Source organism: Mastacembelus armatus, chromosome 23 (assembly GCF_900324485.2).
Source record: "Mastacembelus armatus chromosome 23, fMasArm1.2, whole genome shotgun sequence".
In the NCBI taxonomy this organism is placed as follows: domain Eukaryota; kingdom Metazoa; phylum Chordata; class Actinopteri; order Synbranchiformes; family Mastacembelidae; genus Mastacembelus; species Mastacembelus armatus.
Window position 1 is genome coordinate 8845825 of NC_046655.1, and position 21586 is coordinate 8867410.

The window sequence follows — 21586 nt, forward strand, 5'->3', positions numbered from 1 at the left end:
AACACTGGCATTCACTTTGCATTAACAAATTCCCTATTGCCTGACCACTCGCTCATTCATTCACTCATGTGCACTGAAACACAAACACACACATACGCAGACACACACGCTGGCTCCCTGTCTGCCAGCCAGCGAGGCTTCCCATTAGCTGTGGTGCAGTGTGCTGGGTGAGGAGCGCTGGGGCGAGAGACATCAATTTGCTTCCTCTAATGCGCTCGCTGCCCCCACAAGACATATTGATTATTTCTTCCCCGCAAAGCGACAAATAGCAATTTCGGGGGCATAATGGAGATAGATGGTTGGTTTATAAGAAGCCCCCAAAGAAAAGTTGTAAGAGGGTGGAGGGCTGGGGTGGGGAAGAGGAAAGGGGATGGGGCTGCTTTTCTTCCTCCTATTCCTGGTTCCCCCATCTCTCCATCCCTTGAGTTGTAACTGTCTAACACCTCCACCTTTTTCTTGTCAACCTGCTTTGACGCTTTAAAATGACTAAATATGACATTTGAATGAATAAATGAATCTGCGTATGGTTTTAAAAAAAAGTAGCAAGAGATGGGTGTATACATGGTGAAAGCATGATAGGGCTTTGGGGTGCACAGATGTTGAGGCACGCCACCAGTGCACATTCTTCCCGTCTTAATGGTTGTACTACAGAGAGCAGCTGCTGCCGCAGTGTTTGCTCTGCCTCACCCTCCGTCTGTTACATTCACCTCATATCCCCCTTGTTAGCATCAGTGTGACTGATCCATAGGTTGCTTGTATCGTGACTAATGAATATTTGATTCCCAGTGCGCTGCACATTGACTCTGCCAAAGTTTGAAGATCATTTCAAGTTTTGGGTGAGTTTCTGTGTTAGAGGCTGGTCACTGGATTTTTATCAAACATTTTTGATTGATTTTTATTGACTGCCAGTTGACTGAGGTTGTATTACCTTTGTTGGCTTAAAGGCTGTTCTCACTACATCACCAGGTCAGATGAATGTCAAAAAATAAAAAACAATTGAGTATTTTTTTTCAGTCCAGTCTTGACAAGGAGGTAGAAGCTTTCACATCTTTAGGCAAGTGAGACCTTTTGTAAAAGCAGACATCTTGGTCTTCACGCAGTCTGTTTGCTTTGAAAAATGGGCTTAAGGGCTGACAAAATGCAACAAATAAATCACAAGATATGTTGTTGGCATCCAAGTTGAGTGTTGAGTTTGTGTATTTAATACAGATGAGTTTTGTGCATCCAAACATGTCTGCATTTATTTCCAGAAATGTCCTTAAACTTTATCTGGCTGTTTTTCTTTACAAACTTCCACAGGAAACTCCAGTGTTTCTTGTCCTCCAGGCAGCTATAGTGTTCACATTGTTATAATGTGCTGGCTGATTTGAGGTAGCTGATAGCTGCCAGCTGTACAAGTCAGTGTTAGTGCAGACTCCAGACATTAAATGAGGTAATTCACGTTTTCTGCTAATCACATGATGAACTGATGGGAAAATGTTGCTCAATAGTTCAGCTGCAGACAACTTTTCCTTTCCAACAAGATGATGTCTACTCATGATAAGCCTTGAAAAATACGTGATCTAAACCAGGTTGTAGAAAATTAATGGACTTTTCAGACTCCTGATGTGACCTGCAGCAGCTGGTACAGAAACACTTACACATAGCTCGGCTTGCGATAGTGTCAGCCAGAATTGGCACCAGCACATAGAGACCCAGTGAGTGATATCATCATGAGCTGCGTGCAGTGTGAACAGATGCTTAAAGTTCAGGCATCTATACCCTGAGGGAGTAAGTAAGTAAATATTTGAACTTAGGATGAAATTTTTTTAGACTTTGCCAAATCTGTATGTGGGTGTAATACTTGGTACCTATTACGTTATGTGTTACAGAAGTCAGACATCAGTCATCACTATAAGCATGACAGGGATGTTAGGTCAGGAATATCAAGAATTTCTGATAGCTACAACATCACTTTATAGTTGAAAAACACTGTCTATTGAAGGACTATAATTATTTTTACTGGATATTGCAACTGCTTAGATTCCAACCACATAATTATGTCTGAGCCAAGGTCATTAACAACTCAAACACTTACTTTCAAGTTTTCAGTCACTTGTTAGTGTCTCATATTTTTCAATTGGATGATCTATATAGTCTCTTCAGTTTCAGCAAGCACATCATACTTGGTGAACTGTGATTTAATTCAGGCCACAGGAATGCTTTGCACCGTGAATGTGTGCAGTATTGCAGGGGGGGGTTTTGGGGTTTTTTTGATCTCAGATTTTTTTTTTCCAAGAGCTGTCTTCCTCCTCTTTCTCAAGCCTCACTATATCACAGTTCCCTTGAATATTTCATGCATCTTTTTTTTCCCTTTCAAACCACTGTCATTGTTTAGTCACCAGAAAATTTTGAAATTCAGAAATCAAGTCCTTGTTTAAATCTTAATCAATTATTCAGTATTTTTGAGTGCTTGGCTTGACTGACAGAGAAAAGTGAAATCGTTGCTTTCCTGCCATGAATGATATAGACATGAAGTGAGCGCTTTCACTTTTTGTAAGTTTGTAATGTATACATAAAACTGCAGTCACAATAAACCCTAATGTTTGAAATCACTTGGCCATTTAGGGTAACATCCTAGAAGTTGCTCCATTGTAATATTTTGCAAAGTTGGTAAATATGTTAAAAATACAAAAAATAACAACAACAAAAAAATCCAATTAAATAAGCAATAATTTGGTCCCTCTTGAGTACTGATATTTAGCAGATTATAGTTCAACCAAACCAGCGATAAGGGTGTTCAGTTCAAATGTTTTCAACTTCATGAATGTGAATAAAGCAAGCATGACAGGCCATTTTGTTTTTTGTTTTTTGTTTTTTTTTTTTGCAATAATGGATCACCACTTTAATTGTATGCAACAAGCCTGCAGTGGGCCATTAACCACAATAAATTATTTCCAAAGCTAGTTTGAAGAATTGCAAAAACTTTGACCGTTTCAGTGCCTTTTATACCCTTGCTTTGGCAGCCATTATCAATTTAGTTTGTTAAATGAAGGCAATGCAGCCATTACAGAGTGTAACAGCAGCAAGTTCTCTGCTTGCATGTAAACCAACACCCTTGAAGAAATGGAATTTTTAAACACCCTGGCCAATTCTCAACAGACTAATAACACGTCCCTCCCCAGAGATGTAACAGACCTAAATTATAGGAAGCAGCCTAGACAGACAGAATTGACACGAAACTGCATGCAAAATGAGCTTATTATCCCTGTTACTGTTAATGCTGCACAGCCGAGCTGTCAGTGATCACAACAGACATGTTATATACAACAGCGCTATTACAGGCCCACGCCTGATAAGAGGAATGATCCACTGCAGTGATGAAAACAGACAGGTGAGATGGAGAGGAAAGAGGAGATGGATGGAGGGGATAGAAGGGCAGAGCGGTTGTTAGTGAGAGGACAGCGGGCCGATGTGAGGATGTCGAGTTGGATGGAGGGGGCAGAAAGGTTGGACAAAGGAAAGAAAAGATGAAAGAAATAGGGGAGAATGACAGGATGTTGAAACAGCAATGGATGGATAGTGTCAAGGAGGGAGGAAATGGTGGATGGAAGGAGGAGGGAGAGATGAAGTGATGAAGGGGTGAGGGCTCTGGCTATTATCCTGCATCGATTTACTCCAGTCAGGGATGGCTGGACGTGTAATGAAGTGTGGGATCTAGGGGTTGCCGTGTGCGCTTGTCTGCGCCTTATAGCTTTCTGGATGTATTGTGGCGATGGTGTGTCACGGTTGTGTGTTTGTGTGTGTGTTACATGCAGATGGTGAGGTCTAATTTTCTGTAGTTAAACTCAAAATTAGGTCTTTGTCTCCAGGATGCTTTGCTTGAATGAGTCATTGATTATGAGAAACCTCCTGGTCTTTTGAATTTACAAAACCTGCCTGCGGATAGATTACAATATTTCTACACCTTTAAGCTTTGGAATTATGTTCAAGACAATCAATTATAGTTTTGTAACTTGGTCTTGTTTCTAAACTGCAAAGAATATTTTGAACTTAATTCAAATGATGCACATTAGTAGTATAAGTAAAAGCCCAATAGACCTCTATTTTAAATTCAGATCAAAAACTTAACACCAGCTGATTAATTTACATTTAGAGTATCAGGTTGCAAAAAAGTCCTCATCTCATAGTCAGGTTCGGCATTAAAAGGAATTCCTGAATATGTAATAGTTACCTATCAGACATTTATAGTCAGTGAAGAAGTCGAATGAGCTCAAGTTCATGAATTTTCATAATACAGTAGTGTTTCTAGTAGTATATTTATAAGATGTCACCTTGGACGTACTTTCTTTGCTCTCTTCTAATACTTAGGATAAGCAGAAAAAAAAGCAAAGGCAGGAGGTAGTTCACAAAAGAAGTAAATAATTCAAATTATGCTTAAAAAAGGAAAAAGTTGATGTGTACACCAGACACTTTCACAACTGTTTTCTTGCTGTTCTTTTACACATCCTTTAAACTTCATAGTTTTCCTTTGCCTGGTGTGAGTCATCCTCTTTTAGTACTTACATGAAAACCAATGGCGTCCACTGCAGACAGCAGAATTAAAAGAAAATACCACTCTTCCTCAGGGGGTTTTCAATGTAACAGAAATGTTTGGAAATAAGACCAAAGGAATTTTGCATATGCAGAGCAAGGGTTTCGTCAGGTACAAGTAAAGAAACAAAGGTAGCAGAAGGGAAATCAACATAACTGTGAAAGAAAAGTTGTCCCTGTCTACCTCTTTTATTCATTTCATTCCCTTGATCAATTCTTACATCCCTCACATTACCTTTTCTCCTGCACCCCTTTTTCCCGTGATTTCCCTCCACTGAAGCCACACACTTCCTCCCCCAGTCTAATCCGCTGCTCGACATGCTCCCTCTTTGTTCTGCGACCCTGACAAGTCGTCTCGTTCCCCTGCTCCGAGGACAGCCCCGGTGTGCTTGGGATAATGGAATGAAATGCTGAAGTGATAAACCCCCGAGGATGTTGGGAGAAAACACAGGAGTGTGTCAACCAGGGTGATAACACTCTATTCTCCCGCTCGTCTGTCGGAGGAGCAGGGATTATGGTTTTACAGGCAGGCTTTGCTGATTTGCAGCCCCTCTCTACAGGCTGTAATGTTTACACTGGAAGGTATCATGGGTGACAAGGGGCACCAGAGGAATATTCTCACATCTGTCTCACACAGAGGTCTTCATTAGTTTAGAGCATTTCTTCACAATGTGCAGTCATATCTATGTGGACAGGTAATTTAAATTCACCCTATCAAAGTTTACTGCACTCCTAGGATATTAAAATTCCTGGAGGATTACTCGAGGATTGAGTTATAATCTGTTTTGTCCAGTTACACAGAGGTGTCACATAGCTGTATCACAGCCAAAGTTTGAATCACTAAAATCTGCCATAACAATAACATTTGGAGCTTGTAACATTTTAATGATAAGGCTGATGTTAATTTTTTTCTCCATATTCCCAGAAGAGCCCAAAGTCCCACAAATTACTATCCAAACATGTTCTTTCTTTATAATAAACATAGGCACTACAGTTAACTTAACTGGTGGAACTTAACTTAACTAGAATAATTTCACATACACCATCCTGCTTCTGTAAATATCTACAGATGACCATGTGGTGGTTAGGACAAGTAAACGGCTCAAATACTTGCTTAAGATTTGGAAAGATCACAATTAATGTGTATATCAGGATACAAACTCCACTCTCCTGTTGCATAACCCCAAATTCGACACCCTTACTTTCCACCTCGCGCCATAAAAAGCACACTGTTCTTATTGTGGCTCCGAATGTCGGGTTGGGATGTATATCATGATGTGCTAATTCCTCCCGTATGCACACAATTTCCAGTATACAGCATACATAAAACCAAGCTTCATTTTAACTGAAATCCTGTCATTGTTCAGAAGTGGTAAGGGATAGTGACATAGAGTGATAATGCTGATACAGTGCTACAAATTTGTGAATGTTGTGTAATCGAGCAATACTGGACCAGTGAAAGCTTGAATTCAGTTAAAATTGTGGAAATGCTGAAGGTGACTGGACTTCTCTGGATATGGAGTTAAATTGGACATTTTTGGTGATTTGTTTTGCTACTCAGGTTGACTTCCAGACTACTATTCGGTTGGGGATGCATACATTTTCACTAGATTTGTCAAGTGCAGCCACTTTTGTTGGTCTCAGGACATTTCTTCTGCCTTGCCTCTTGATTACCCTGACAATAATTGTTAATGAAAAGTATAAAAGTTTAAAAACACAGGCTGCATGCTGCAGATTGGAGTGAAGTATATTTTATATGTCAGACTTTAGCTAATGAACAGAATATATATATTTCCTTTGGCAGATGCTCTGGGCTGTTCGTCCTAGTCATTATCAGACATAAAATAAGATTCAGGGGATTCACATGATGTTCAGGCTTTGAGTTAGGATTTTTGGTGCAGTGAATTGAGGAATCAATAAGAACTGATTGGTAAGTCTGGTTTTTTGCTGCAAAACAATTATCAGGGTTTGAGGCGCTTGGTGAAGAAAGAGATGAAACTTAGGCATTTCTAGCAAACATTCTGTCTTGGCAGTGCTGTTACACTGCAGTCCACCTACTCTTGACCTCAATCTCCTATGGATCCACACAGGCAGGGGAAGTGGACACAGTCCCCCCTCTAACATGCCACATACCACTTTGACTTAACCTCAGCACATCTGACAATCAGACATTCTCTAAACTGACCTTGACCACAAAATAAGTAAAAAATAAATCGAATAATTGGGGAAGGGAGTCTCAAAAGAAAACCTCTCACACTAAAAATAGAAAAGGTGGCAATTAAGTGCCAATCTAATCATCCCTCTGGTAAACGAGCCCTAAAGATTCCACCCTCATATCCCCAAGGCTTTTTTCACACCACTTCCTCATCATCGCTGGCTATCGGCTTAATTACGCCCCCGCCATCCCCAGATAAGAGAGTGATAGCCTTATCACCACGGCTCATTTCCAAATCCATGAAATTAATAAAGTCTACCTCCTGCCTCAGTTCTGGGGCCAAACTTATATTAGCTGTCACGTACAAGAACTCGGTGAAGTAGTACTTTGTCTGTTCTTATAGTTGGCAAAGAAAAGCTGCAGGAAATCATCCACCAGGCGATTAAATGAGGGAAAGGTGTTTTTGTGTTACAGGCAAATGATATTTGCGCTGTAGTTTTTCACCCTGATGAGGGTTATGTCTGTGTGTTAGGTTTATGATTCTTGTGGCTTCATTTATCACTCGCACAGTAGCTAGGTTGTCCATTCAGTTCAGTTACCTACTTAATTTTCCTTAATCTTCACCTAGGGAGAACAGCTAAATTGCACAGTTTTGTTTCCTTCTAGAGTGGACTTTGCACATATTACTTTACATGTGTGCAAAATATTAATTACTGGCAATATGTTGGAATAAAAGTACTGCCTGCAGACAATCCATAAAGCTCCCAGCTTGTTATAACTGGATTTCTTTATCTGTAGATCATCAATAAGACTCTAATCAAATAAAATGGAGCTCCTTTCCAGCCGGATCCACCTTGAGTCTAAGAGTTCTCAAGCTCTCCATGTTGGCTGTTGTAATCAGGAGGGAGACAGCTGGTTTCACCACGCTGTTCCACCTGCCCGCTCCCCTGAGTAAAGGGCTGTGCTTCACCGACCAAATCCACTCCAAGTCTCTCTCTGAGGCACACTCCAGCATGACTGGCAGGGGTCTCACACATTGATTTCAGGGAAAAAGGAAGGTTGGGAGGACCCGTCACTGCACCAACGTTGGCAATGGAATGAGACGGGCTCCCACTAGGCTTGGGCCTGTCATTTATTTCTAAATGACGGCAGATGGTGGGTTTGGCGCTTGCACCATCCCCTCAATCTCCCAAGGTGCATTTCTGTGATGGATGTGGCGAATGGGAGCGCTGCAGAGAAAGCTGAGGCACATCTGCGCGGGCCGATAACGGGGGGCAAAGTATGTCTGGGCCTTCTAGCCGTCGACTCGCTTTCACATATTACTCATTCTCATACAGACCTCTAGAGGACTCACATCTTTCTGAGTTTATTTGCCTCTTACTTTCATAGTTTCCCTTTTTGCGGCTCTTATCAGCAGGACACCTTTCTGTTTACCATGGAGGTGGACTTTTAGGTGTGCAGGTGTGTGTTGCTGCCTGGTTGGAAAATTCTATACAAACTTTCTTTCCTGTATCAGGTATACCCCATTTGAAAAACGATTGCTGGTATGTTAGTACAGTGAACATCACATTAAAATATATACAGTTAACTGTAACTATCTTGAGGTCCATAGATGATTTAACAAATCCTTCCTTGAAGAGAAACATCTAGAGATGGTCAGTAACTCATCTTTAGCCCAAAAGTTTATGCAGGTGTGTAACCTTTGGCTTTCATTCCTGTTGAGTCAGAGAACCAAATAAGTCAGTAAAAATATTGTCATTACACTGTTCTGGTTAAGTCATTATGTTCAAGCTGAATGAACAACAGTGCCCTTTCACAGCGGTAGAGTGTCACTAATTATAATTTGATCTTATTTTATGTGTATCCATATTAAGAATTAGTAATGTGTCCACACTGGACTATTCATTCATTCCATCCATCAAACAGGGCACTTAATTCAATTTTCGCAGGTTTAAGACAAAGAAAAGGCACAAATCTCCAGGGTAGAATAGCTTAAATGTGAAAATGTTTACCATTTTTGCTCAAAATTTATACTTAAATAATTAATTTTTCATAATTTTTCCACTTTTTTTCTTAAAGATCCAGTGAATGTAGCCTTTATTGAAGCAATTTACAAGCACAGTCCATGCAAGATCTGACACATTGAAGTGAGCAATCACCACCTAACTACATACTCACAAAGGTCACATCAACTCCATCGTCCTAATCATCAAACACCATCACTTTCTTGGATTTAGGGTTGGAGTAAAAGCATAATAAACCGCCCAATGACCTCCATGGCCATAAATGTATCCATGGCAACAGAGATGTTGGTGCTGCCCTCCGACGATGCATCTTTGGGATTCTCTGTGCGTCGCTGCAGGGTGACAAGTCAGGCGTAAAGAGTCGATTTAGCTGCGGCATTGGGGAGGCTCACACATTAGCAGAAAGGAAATAGGAGCCAGCAAATACTTAGTGGGTGATTGGCTCCGCAATAACAGAACACCCCCTTTGGCAGCTCGTCAAGCGGTACTATACGGATGCCATTACAAACAGGGGGCCATTAGCAGGCACCAAGGCTTTGTGAGGCATGTCGCTGCTTCACGCATTTAACCCCCCAGGCCTTTTCGACGATGTGTATGATCAGCTGTATACTGATCATCCTCTGTGTGTTTGTTGTTTCTACCTTTTAGATACATTACGGTGATGGCATTTAGGAAACATCAGTTTCCATCCAACTACAACAACATTCAGCACTTTAGGAAGGTTTCATGTAAAATGGTAAAACATCCAGATCCCTCCAAAGGCCTAGTTATATCAATCCTGTTTGCAAAAAGAAGTAATTTGGGTCAAACATAGCACACTGTGTATACACAACGCCTCAGAGGATCAGACCCAGATCTGAGCCAGAAACAAAACCTTTGTGCTTGCCTTTATAAATTGAGAACTTTCAGTTTTATACAGAGGTAGAAAATTGTAATCTTACAGTTTAATAGCACCTAATAGGAGATATTTAGTGCATTTCGTGCTGGGGAATTATGTTTTTAAACACACACACACATCCTAACAGCTTTCCTTGGCTGTAGGCAGCACTAGAGACTACTGGTGCATTATAATGATTTTCTCTGTATAGGAAAATGTGCGTGTGTGTGTGTTTTGCCTCATGCAGTGTTGAGGAGCAGTACACATTGTATTTGTGTGGTAGATCTGCACAGAAGCACTTAATATGCAGTAAAGAGCTAACTTAATCAGTAGTGGGATGAATATTTTATCACTATAGGGTGCATTATTGTTTCCTCCATTTTTATATTATTGTGGAGTGAAAAAGCCTTCAGATATAGCTAGATGTTAAAACTTTGAGACTGAAAACAACACCAAAGAAAGAAATACTAATTTCACACTTTCATAGTTTTCGCTTATCACTTTTACTGTATTTGGATCCTGTCATAAATGACAAACAACAAATGTTCACGATAACTGAAATAATTAACTGCTGGTATTCATTGATAGCCTCTGTGTGAATGAAATGGCTGATTAGACAGTTAGCAAGCTGCTAAAGTGAAAACATGCACCTGGAATACCTGGGCTCTTTTTTGTTGTATAAACAAGGTCTGGTTGTACATGCAAGTAACCTGACAGAAAAGAAATAGGGAAAGAGAATATATCAGAAATACATTTATTTTCTGCTGTTCAGCTCTGGTTGGTTTGCACTTCACTGCAGTGTCAAAATGAAGGAGAATAAGAAGCTTCACAGCTTTAGTTTGCATCTGCTTGCGTCTGGCATGGTATGTTTTACATGCTGTACTCGTACCACCAGATTTTTTTTTTTCTCTTGTGAACAGACCTTGTGGATGTACAGATTCATAATAAATATAGGCAGATTCAATATTAACAGCCTCTAATTGAGATCTAAAAAACAAAAAAAACATTGGCTTTGACTTCACCTCTTTTCTAATCCTTCCACAACCATGTGCATCACATATCTTTGGTGGTGGTTACAGTAATAACCCAGGTTGCACCAACTAAATTTCATAAGTTTGATAGCTGGGCTATCAGTTCTTTGTTTTATAACCACCAGAGTTGTAAAATAGTGGGAGATACTTCTGACAGATTTTGTTCTGGAAATAAAAGTCCAGTTTATTTTCTTCGTAGACAATGTTGAATTATCAATAAAAAAACAATACGTTTGAAAATAAAAGTGGAGGTTACTAGCTCATTTATATGTGACTAAGATGAAAACACTTCTGAAACCAACGGCTTTGTTAGCTGTTCTCACAGCTGAAAATGCATGCATGCATTCATGCAAGAGTGCCAAGGTTTGGATGAAAGTGTCCACCATACAGTGTGGATTACGTAAAATTAGATGCCAGCCTGTCTGGACCAGTTTGTGTGTACTTCGGTAGTCTCTTCTACCAGCCATGAGATGGTGCACAAACACCCCGGGAGGTTTTTTATTTTTATTTTTATTTATTTTTATTTTTTTACTTTCACAGTCCCGCAGGCAGCTTCACTGACTGGCATCTCATTAGGAGAGCACAGCGCCATGCTCGTGTGTTCACAGCCAGACAGACCACACCATGGGCTGCATGCTAATTGTGGAGGCGTAGCCAGCATGAGACGACCTTGTATGGTAAAAGAGGAACGAGGCAGAGAAGTGGTTTTGCTTAGTGTCTGGTGGGCAGGGGGCTCTGCTCTGCAAACCGCTTTTGTCATGACCTTGGGCAGCAAAGTCGGCCAAGTCTGACCACTCAAAGGAGTAAGATCATAAAGTGAAAGTCTCATTAAAATTATGAAGCAGTGTAGTGTTTAATACATGTAGTAAGCACTTTACTTATCACACTGTGTTTTATAACAACACATAATGAGGAAAGCATCTCAGAGAGTGACATTATTCTGACATTAATTTGTTGATTATCATAACTTTGCTTGACTTCTTTTGCCTGACAACTCATTAGATTCAAGGCTTTAAGTGAAAGTCGCACTCAAAACGTTCTGACACTAATTTAGCACGTCTTGACAGTGATATATATACTTTCACCTTTAGTCACATTAATTTACATCATTTCTCAGCTGCGATATAGTTTCAGGTTTTGCATCATCCTTCCAAAGGGCATGTAATTTCTATTGAACACGAAAAGCTGCTTTATAAAGCCTAGATATCAATGGATATGATACCCAAGGCAAGGAGAGGTGGCCTTTTCATGCCTCTTTATTTCAAACACTGAACTCTACTGTGCTATATCTGTTTTTCCATCTTAACCTCTCCAGTCCAATAATACAACCTTTTAGCAGCACACTCAATCTCAGCACTCATATCTGACAGGTGTTCTCAAACAGCTAAACTGTAAAACCCTTAGATTAAATTCCAATCTACGACAAAACATTGAAATACTTGGGCAGGGAAGGAAATGGAGAAAATAATGGAGAGGAGAGTGTGGAGTGTTCGTACTGTATGTTACTGTCCAAAAAAGGTCAAACAATGGTTTTGCATTTTTTCCCTAATACTGAAATCCTGGCAAAATATAATTTAGCTCCTGCAAACAGGAAATATGAAGTGTGTGTTGTGTGTGAGAGTCTAGGCAGTCTGTCTGTTTTAGTGCCATTAGTTCTTCCCTGCCACTCATTGATAAAGAGGCGCTGCCATCAGCCAAACCAGCCATCTCCTTCAGTCCTCATTAAAATGTCGTCATATTAAAAAATCATTTCAGGCCTTTGCTGATGAGCGTTTTATTGCCTTCATGAAAATGTTCACACAATGGAGTCAACGGGAGGGAGAAAGAGAAGGGACAGAATAGATAGGGGTGATTTGCTGCATACTTGGGAGGACAGTTTTGATATTTAGACAGTGAATAATTACTTCATTTAGCTGCCCTACATAAATATCTGATCTTTACAGTCATGTACGTAGCAAGGTGAGCCTTTATCCTTTATCCTTAACCTGAATCTAAACTCTGAATCTTGTTGCATTTCAGTCAAGAAAGAATCCCTCAGATGGTCTCTAGCCAGTATTAAGGGTTGTCATATAGTGAGCTGAGTGCACATTTTAATTTATTTTACTTATACTTTATAGTTACAATTCACACTGACAAACATCACTGCTGCTGCAAATTGGAATGTGCCAGCCAAAAGGCTAATTTTCAACAGTTGTCCTTGGTCAGATGTTAAACTGGCCATTAAAACAATAAAACAAACAACAAAACCATAAAATCACAACAGGGGAGAGTAGGCGAAATATGAAGCAGATGTACTGAAGATAAAAAGTGGAAGGAAACCAACGTGGAAGTAGGAAATGTACAATGGCTATTAATATACCAGAAATTAAAACACAACATCATACATTTTACCACGCATGTCTCTATATTTGGTTTATTATTAAAATAATTCTGACATTTTTGATAGGTAACTCCAAAGAGAACAGCAGTCATAATATTCTAAGTCATTTTCTGGCTTGTGCACAAAAATGTGCATTTGTTCTAGACTGTCTCTGCTTTAGCTTTACAAATTATGTTTTTTTTTTTTTTTCCATTTTTACACTGCAGTCTCACCATTTTATCTTTTTAGACTTTCTACACTTGCTTGAAACAGAACACATCAAACGTTAAAGAACTGAACTTTTTTTTAAAAAGTGAAAACTTCGTAGTTACGACTGTAACCAATACTGCTACAGTTAACTACTTAATACTGCTGCTAATAAACACTGCAATCACCTGTATTTTTAGTAAAGGGCATCTCACAAAGTAGTGCAGCAAATTAACAAAAAGCCAGATATCTGATGTAGTCAACTACACCTATCACCTTTGCAGGTCCGTTAGATGTTGCAGAGGGAGTCTGGAGTTAATCTTCTCACTTTACAAAATGCTTCCACCAGCACTTTTTATCGTAGAGACTTGAAATGGGAAAGCAATCTTCTAATACCCCTGCAGTGAAAAACAGCAGCGGCAGAAACCTAGAGGCTATCGGCTGGAGTATAAAGGTTACTGGAGAGGGAATTTGACACACTTTAAACTAATGAAGTTTGTGTGGTCTTTTAATGACATAAGGGCCTGTAGTTGCTATATGTTGTACATATAAAGCCTGGTTGAAAAAGAAGGCTCTCTTATGAGAGTCCTTGAAGGATCCAGTGTACATCAACAATGTATTAGGTTTAAATAGACTCACTAGTCATATACCTATTCATCCTTATGGATTTATTATCTGACTCATTTCCAGGCTTTTCAGTTTGCCAATTTGTCGTAGAGATAATGAAAATCCACACAGCAAGCAGCATGAATACATATCCAGTAAAAACTGATGGCCAAAAGTATAGGGATTCCTGCTGCACAAGTTGTAAATTTAATGCCGCCATATGCTGATATTTTCAGGTGCTTGTGCTGATTAAATGATTTGCTTTTCATTTGATGAAGCAGTAAAAGTTTTGCACCGTTTGTTATGTTGCAGCATGCTATCTATCTCTTCTCGATAATCAAATTTCTATTCAAAGTGGAGCAAAAATAACCACATTAGCGCAGCGTCAATACTGTACTGTTTCCCTGAGCTGTGTGTTTTGTTTATGAGATGTTTTAATTGTGAATAGAAAAAAAAATGTGTACCAGAATTAATCTATTAATGCAGGAAACCCTGAATTATGAGCGGAAATTAAACTACTTACACACACACACACAGAAACATGGAGAAACAACAAACGCCCAGCACACAAAACAAGGTTTGTAGGAGTACTTTAATGTCCCAGCAGAATATACACATAACTACTTGATTGGCCTCAAGGGATGTAATGTCTACGCTTTAATTTCAGATAGCAAGTAAGCATAACCTGTTACAAGCCATTACAAGAGTTTAATGCTAGGCGCTGTGTTGGGGGATGGTGTTTGTTATGCTCTCATTTTATATCCTCACTTCTTAGGATTTAGCTGTGTTTGAGATGAGATGAAAAGATTTATGCTATTTAGGTTACAGCAAGAGTTTCTTGTCTTGCAAAATTTACTCATGTAATTAAAAGTATTCAGTTGAAAATAGATGCTTATTTCTCTCCTGATTCGGGAGCAGGAGTAAAAAGTTAGAGAGACATAAAGTAGATGTAACTAATTGCTTTTTCCCACTGGGTCTGTGGTGTAATATACTTTAGTTTGGCTGTGGCTTATTTATTTATTTATTTGTTTTTTAGGATGTGCGCTCCACTGTGGCTGCTGGACAGAAACATTAGGTTTTTGCTCTGGTTCTAGGCTCATGTTCATGCTTTGGCCAGTAACAGATTTGTTGCTTATGGCTCAGGTTTTTTTTGGTTATAATACAAACAGACGATGCCAGAAACAGTGTTGGGTCATTACTCAATCCAAAGCCTCATGATCTGCAGAAATAGAAAGTAGAAACATGCCAGTCAAGCTAGCCAGGGATGCAAGAAGTACTTGGATCTAATGATAACCTTCTGGTTGAGGTGTCATGTCCACAAACACTTCTGTCATGTTCTGTTGTTAAGTTTGTAGGATTGCGCTCATCGACAGCTAGCTTTTCATATCACAAGCCACAAACATTGGAAATCATTGGTTTAATCTTTTGCAAAACATTGTATTTATCATATGTGTTTATCCAAAATTTTAAATTTAATTTAACAGTAAAATACACTTACCCGAAACTTGTACTTGTTTCTTTTCACCCCTGAGAAAAGCATGACTATTTCAGTTAAATGTGACTCACATCACTGAGCGAACATAAAAAAGTGGAAATGGTCTGTGGCTTGCTGCAAACATGTTTTGGGGTGTAATACTGCTGATGAGTACTGCGGACAGGGGGATGATATTCATTTGTGACATCCTCATTTCATATTCTCGCCAGTTGGGCATGCCTCAGTTTCGAGGTGTAATATAGGCCTGCCAAATCAGTGGTAGCCCCATTACTCATCCCCCTCTGCGCTGTCTCCTGGCTTGTGCTCCGGCGCTAATGCAGATTACAGGGATATATGAGGGCTATTTTGTTCGCTGCAGGGTGGAAACGATCACAGGCAACCCTATCCCTCTTTGATGCACGACTCTACATCTGTTCCCCCCACGAAAGCCTATCTCGAGATCCATCAGAGCCAAGCCCTTATCAGATCTGAGGCTGCTACATTTATTGAACATCAATTATAGATGCTATGTGTAAAGAATTGGGTCGCTCTATCAACACACGCTTGTGATCTTCAGAGACATTGTTTGGTTAAGTGATTAGTGGCTTGACTGTAGATACATTGTGTGCAATGTTATAAGTGTTAAATGGTCCATTTATGATACATGAGTATATAGACACAAGGGACTCCAGTGAAGGAGAATAATGTCTAACTGAAAATGGTTTTGCCATAATGATAATGTGACTCAAACTTTGTGTGCTAAGAAATATGTTAAAAGTAGAGAGAATTCATCACAAATATCCACACCTTTTATGATTTTTTTTTTTTATAACCTTAGTGGTCCCCATTGGTGGAATCTGTGCAGGTGGGACGCCACACAGATCTAAAGAGCATTCCCCATAATCAATAATCCCCCCCCCCCACTGCAAGACAATCCAAGGTGATAAATGAGCCAAGCTGCATTATTCGTAGCCGAAAAATCACTCGCAACTTAAATTCATTTCCAACTTGCTCCCTGACAGAGAACACAGCCATATTATTCAAATTTCTATCTGTTCTGTGACCAGGACACGTCCAAAACCACACGTTTAATCTTTATGCAAGTCTCTCCTCATCTGTTGGGTAAATAGACCATTCATCATATTATTGGGCTTTTACAGCTTGACTGTTTGAGCGATCTGTCTCTCAAACAGCCTCTCCCTGGCAGCCCTATCAATCATTTTTCAATGAAGATGTCACAGCTCATTGTGTGGAGTGTTATCCCAAACAATTTCCAGAGCCTTTTAGATGATAAATTAAAAGCTAAAACTTTTTCTAATGCGGACAGTCGGTCCTCTGTGTAAAATGTTCAGGTGCAGTATTCTTTACCTGGATTCTTCATAGTTTCAATGCAGAACTTGCCTGCTGTCAACAGTTGTCACCTCAGTGGAGATATTAGCAGGTGCAGAAATGTCTGACTGTGCTCACTATTAACTTTTCATTAAGCTTTGTAAACCACACAACTCATCAAGAAGTAGTTGATGCTCAACAAGGGACATAATTGGTTTGTGGTTAATGGCTGTTTGAAACTGCTGTGGATATGTCTGTATGAACAGTATGAACTCTTTAACTCAGCACGAGCCCTTCTTTTTCAGGAAGGATAAAACTTAAGATTGACAACTGACAAGTAACTCATACATTTCTTCTACAGTTTGCTTGTTATTGAAAGTAACTAAAGAAAAGATAATGACCCCTTCATTTAATAATGACAACACAGGGCTTTACTACAGCAGTACAGCAAACAGCTGCAGAGCATTAATAAGTATTCCACTCTCGAGCTTGAATTTTTATTCCTGCATCTCATGCCTCCTCTTTCCTCTCTTCTGTTTGTCACAGGATCCTCCAGGCGTTGATACACGAACATGCGGCGCCCAGAGCCTGGATGCTGACGTCAACTTTCACCTGATAAAAAGATGTGTACCAGATAACACAGAGCAGACAAAAGATACAGGGAGGACATGAACACAGGCATGTGTACGTTTAAGTGCATAGAATTCAATGCATCTGAATCCTTGCTCAGAGTATTTTCCTCACTATTTTCCTCTGCTCAGTCATGAGGTGCATATTTTAACTATATTTTGTGTAGTTTGATCCACAATATAGCATCATATTATTTTTAATTAGAATTTATTTCAGTATAGAAAATCTTAATCTGCAATAGATAGCATCCAAAAAAAATAATACAGTGAAGCCAAAATGTATCATGTTTTTTCTTGAACTGTAGCACAGTAGAAAAACAAAGCAAAAGATGGATATGACACAGCAGAATTCAAGTATCTCAAGATCCATTGCCGCTAAAATCCAGACAAGAAATCACTTAATTAAATGGAATTTGTATTTGTAGGCTAATATTTCAAGAGCACTGTAATGGCCATTGATATGTTTTTTGTGTGTGTCTCTCTGGTCGAATGCGTCACATAATGGCCTGTTTTATCAAGAGTAAGTGCAACCTTTCCACTTATGAAACTGAATGCATTGAAATCCAGCCTTTCTGCAGCCTAATTAGTAAGATTAAATGTAATCTGTTACCTCACTATTCATGCCTCGTATCACAAGGCCTAACAGAGGATTTGTGAGGATCTGCAGCTCCGTACTTCAGTGTGTCAGCCTCCAGCACAACCTCCTCCTCTTTTACCTCCACCTCCCCACCCTCAGTGCACCGCAGTTGCATTATTAAACTTGTATAAGATCATTAGCATACAAAGCAGGAAACCTACCACGGTGGAGTCATACATATTTATCTGGACTTGCCTGAATTGTGCGTGCATACACTCGTACTGTAACCTCTTACACACAGGCGTGACTGGATTTCTACTGCAAGAGAGCTGTGAACAGACTCTATGAAGGGGACAGCAGTAGGAGCATGTCTAGTTTTATGGAGTAGATATTTATTTGGGTAATATCTGAAAAAACACAAGCTTTGATTTGTCTTGAACTCCACATTAAAACATGTGCAGCTGCCTGTTAGACTAAGAAAATGTGTGTATTTGGAAACAGAGCAGATGGAGTTTGGTTAGGTTCATCAGAGCAGTTTGCTTCAAGCATATCAAATATAGTTTATACACAGAGGGAGAGTCTGGTAATGTCTGCAATGCATATTCATCTACTGCTCATAATCCAACAGAGAGAAAGACAAACAGAGAGGTCCTGGTCCTGTAAATATGTGCCTCACCTATGGGTTACTTCTACCATTTGAATGACTGTGAAATCAGTTCCTTTTCTCTCTCCTTCCCTTGTTCCCTTCCTCTTCAAAATCCATTTTTCTATCCCTATTTCCCTGCCTTCATGCGGATCACTCCATACACTTTCCTTCATTTCCTCAACCTTCCGGCTGAGAGCACAAACCTTCCTTTTTTTAGCGGCGTGGAGTCCTCTGTTAATATTCCTTCCTCCTTCCTTCTTTTTCTTCCCTCCTGTGAGATTGCTGTTGTGTCTTATGGCTTTTTATTCCTACGTGATGGTAGATGGGTTCATGTAGGAGTAGAAGCCACTAAACACGCGGTGAGTGCTCAACGCGCTGGCCAACGCACACAGTGAGCTTCCTGTGGATATGACAGCTGCCATGTTCACATCAATGTCCTGACCATTATCAAGAATAAGCACACAACAAAAAAATAGTAAAGGATAGTCACTGAAAAGTGGCTATTGTTTTAGGTAATCTTTTTAGATCAGATTTCTCATGTTATCCTTTTCATATGACATAAACAGATATTATACTTAATTGAACAACTGGTGTTAGGACATGGGAGCAGACTGTACAGTAAGTTTGGACAAATCAATCTGATGAGATCTTTAGTTGTGAACAGACCTACTTTTCCCACCTGCATGCTGCCTGCATGTGCCCTGAATTTCAAACTCATTCCTGCATTTTTCTGCCCTGGGGTCATTGTACAAAACTGGAGCTGGAAAGTTCCCAAAATAGAGAACAGGAGGAGTGGGTGGCACAAATGAAACTACTTGTGGAGGTAGGTCATCAGTGATGCTTAATAATGTACAGAATCCAGACTATTCAAAACAAAGGTGAGAAATCTGTAAGAGAACAAATCTTCTCATAAGAGCATTTGAAATCTTGCGTTGTCACTGTAAAAGCCTCCAAAACTTCCACTTCTCAAGAAAAATTTATACTGTTTTCAGTTTCCGACAAAGCGTTAAAAGGCAGGATTTTTCTCAACCCATAAAATATTTAAACCTTCACTGTGTCTAAGCAACAGTAAGACACAGATGCAGTTCTTCTCATTCATTTAAATGAGAGAAATGTGTTTATATTGCGGGGGGGGGGGGCTGGCACCATAGGGGACTCCGCCAAAATGATGCAGCGCTTCTGTTATGAATGTAGAAAAACAACTACAGTTAAATGCAAAAATCATATAATGTCTGAGATTTGTGATTATCTAAGCACATTTCATGGAAATCCATCCAATAATTGTTGATGAATTTCCATCTGAGCCAAAGTGGTGGACCAACACTGCCATGACTGTCTGGGCATTAGCATGGGTAAAATTTAAAAAATCACAAATATGGGATACATAGTTTTCACATGACAGCATTTAATGATTTTTTTTTTGTTGTTGTTTATTTAGCATTTCCTGTTGAGCTGCTCTGCCCTTTTAAATCTTTTAGCACCAGCCTGAACACACTAACTCAGCCCAGTGCAAACCTTTTAAATTCCTGTCTGTTCACAAATTATGTCCAAGACATTTAGGCCAGCTCAAAATGGATAATAATGCAATTTATCAGCAGTAACTCCGCCTGAGCTAAACCTGGTGTCAACCAATTAAGCAAGAAATTCAAATTATCCTGCTGCTAGGTCCAGTTGGGTGCTGTGGGGTTTGGGTTTAAATGTCAGCCTTCTGTTTGTATTTGCTGTGAAATGAGCCTCTCACTCTCTCCTGAACAGAATCAGAATAAACGGATTGTTGGTGCAAAACGGAAGCTTGAATTATTAATCCCTGGATATTACACGAATTTAACACACGCTTGCAATTGTGTGACATTACTTTTCTGCAGTGATATGCGGTGGATAATTATCAAGATGAAATTGCAATAGATAGAGTCTGCTGAGGTTTAATGATTTATTCAAGGCTGTAAGTTGTTATGATCTAATATTCAGTGGGTGGGATAGGAAGTTTCTTTTGCTTGCATTATCAGTTAAATTTATTTTTTACATTCCCACTCCTACACAGCTTTTTTTTTTTTTTCTTTTTCGTAGAGACACGAGGAGGTCTGAGAGAATAGTAGAGCAGGGGAGACACATTAGAGGAGGCTGAGAGAGGATTTGATCCTGGACCGGCGGGGATCCATGGGAATCTAAAGGGTGGGAATCAACCAGCATGGCATTTATGGGAACGAACCTGCATTATTTAAAACATCGCTGTATATAAAGGGGAAGCTGTGTTGGAATAGATTACTCCCACCCTCGGTTTCACCTGAGGGTGTGTATGCTTTTTTTTACTGCATGTCCCAGCTATGATCTGGCTGTGCAGTAAACCTCACATTTCCTAACTCTCAAAATGTTCGGTTAAATAAGACAACAAGGCCTCAGTTTCACTTTGACAGCTTGTGCATTTTTTAGACTTATGAGTCCTTGGGTTATGTTCAGGCTGTACAAGGTCATTCAAACCCCAGGTTCAGGTAGGAACACGAAAATCATCAGAATTGAAGGATTGGGGGGGTTTAATCTGTCAGCTGCAATTATGTGTTATGGCTTTGTACAGTAGGTTTAATATAGGTATGGGTGTTGTGCTACTGTATCCACCCCCCTCAGGCCACACTTTGATTTTCCTGTAATAAATAATTCTCTTTTGTGTTCTGTGCTTTATTTGTTCCCTGTTGTAACATCAGTACTGCTCAATAAATTATAAATTACGCCTGTTCAACCTGCCGCATATCTTGTTTCATTTGTCTTTCAAACTCTTTTTTTTTTTTTTCCCCCCCTTACTCCAAATGCTACACGGATACACAGCCCAGATGTATGCACAAACATACACAAGGCCACATGAGATTTGATTAAAAACTCAGGGCAAAGTCATGAGAAGAGGCAGGCTGGTGTATGTGCACACCATGTAGCTAAATTAGCAGTACAAACAGTGAGTAAGCAGCAGGAATACAGTAACAACATGGTAAATAATTAGTAACAATACATTTTAATTGTAAATAAGATTCAGTAGCTACCAGTTGATTTAAATGTAAGTCTGTAATAGACAAAAGGTACTGAATTGTCTAGTAGATCTAATTTAAACTGT

At 39.6% G+C, this 21586-nt stretch overlaps 1 long non-coding RNA gene across 1 annotated transcript in view; it reads left to right on the forward strand.

The window, feature by feature from the left end:
* Positions 1-19511, forward strand: part of LOC113142206 (uncharacterized) — a 41833-nt gene extending 22322 nt beyond the window's left edge. The window contains exon 3 of the long non-coding RNA XR_003296923.1: positions 17181-19511. This is a non-coding gene — a long non-coding RNA (uncharacterized LOC113142206). The remainder of the gene's footprint in view (positions 1-17180) is intronic.
* The last annotated feature ends 2075 nt before the right edge of the window (positions 19512-21586 follow it).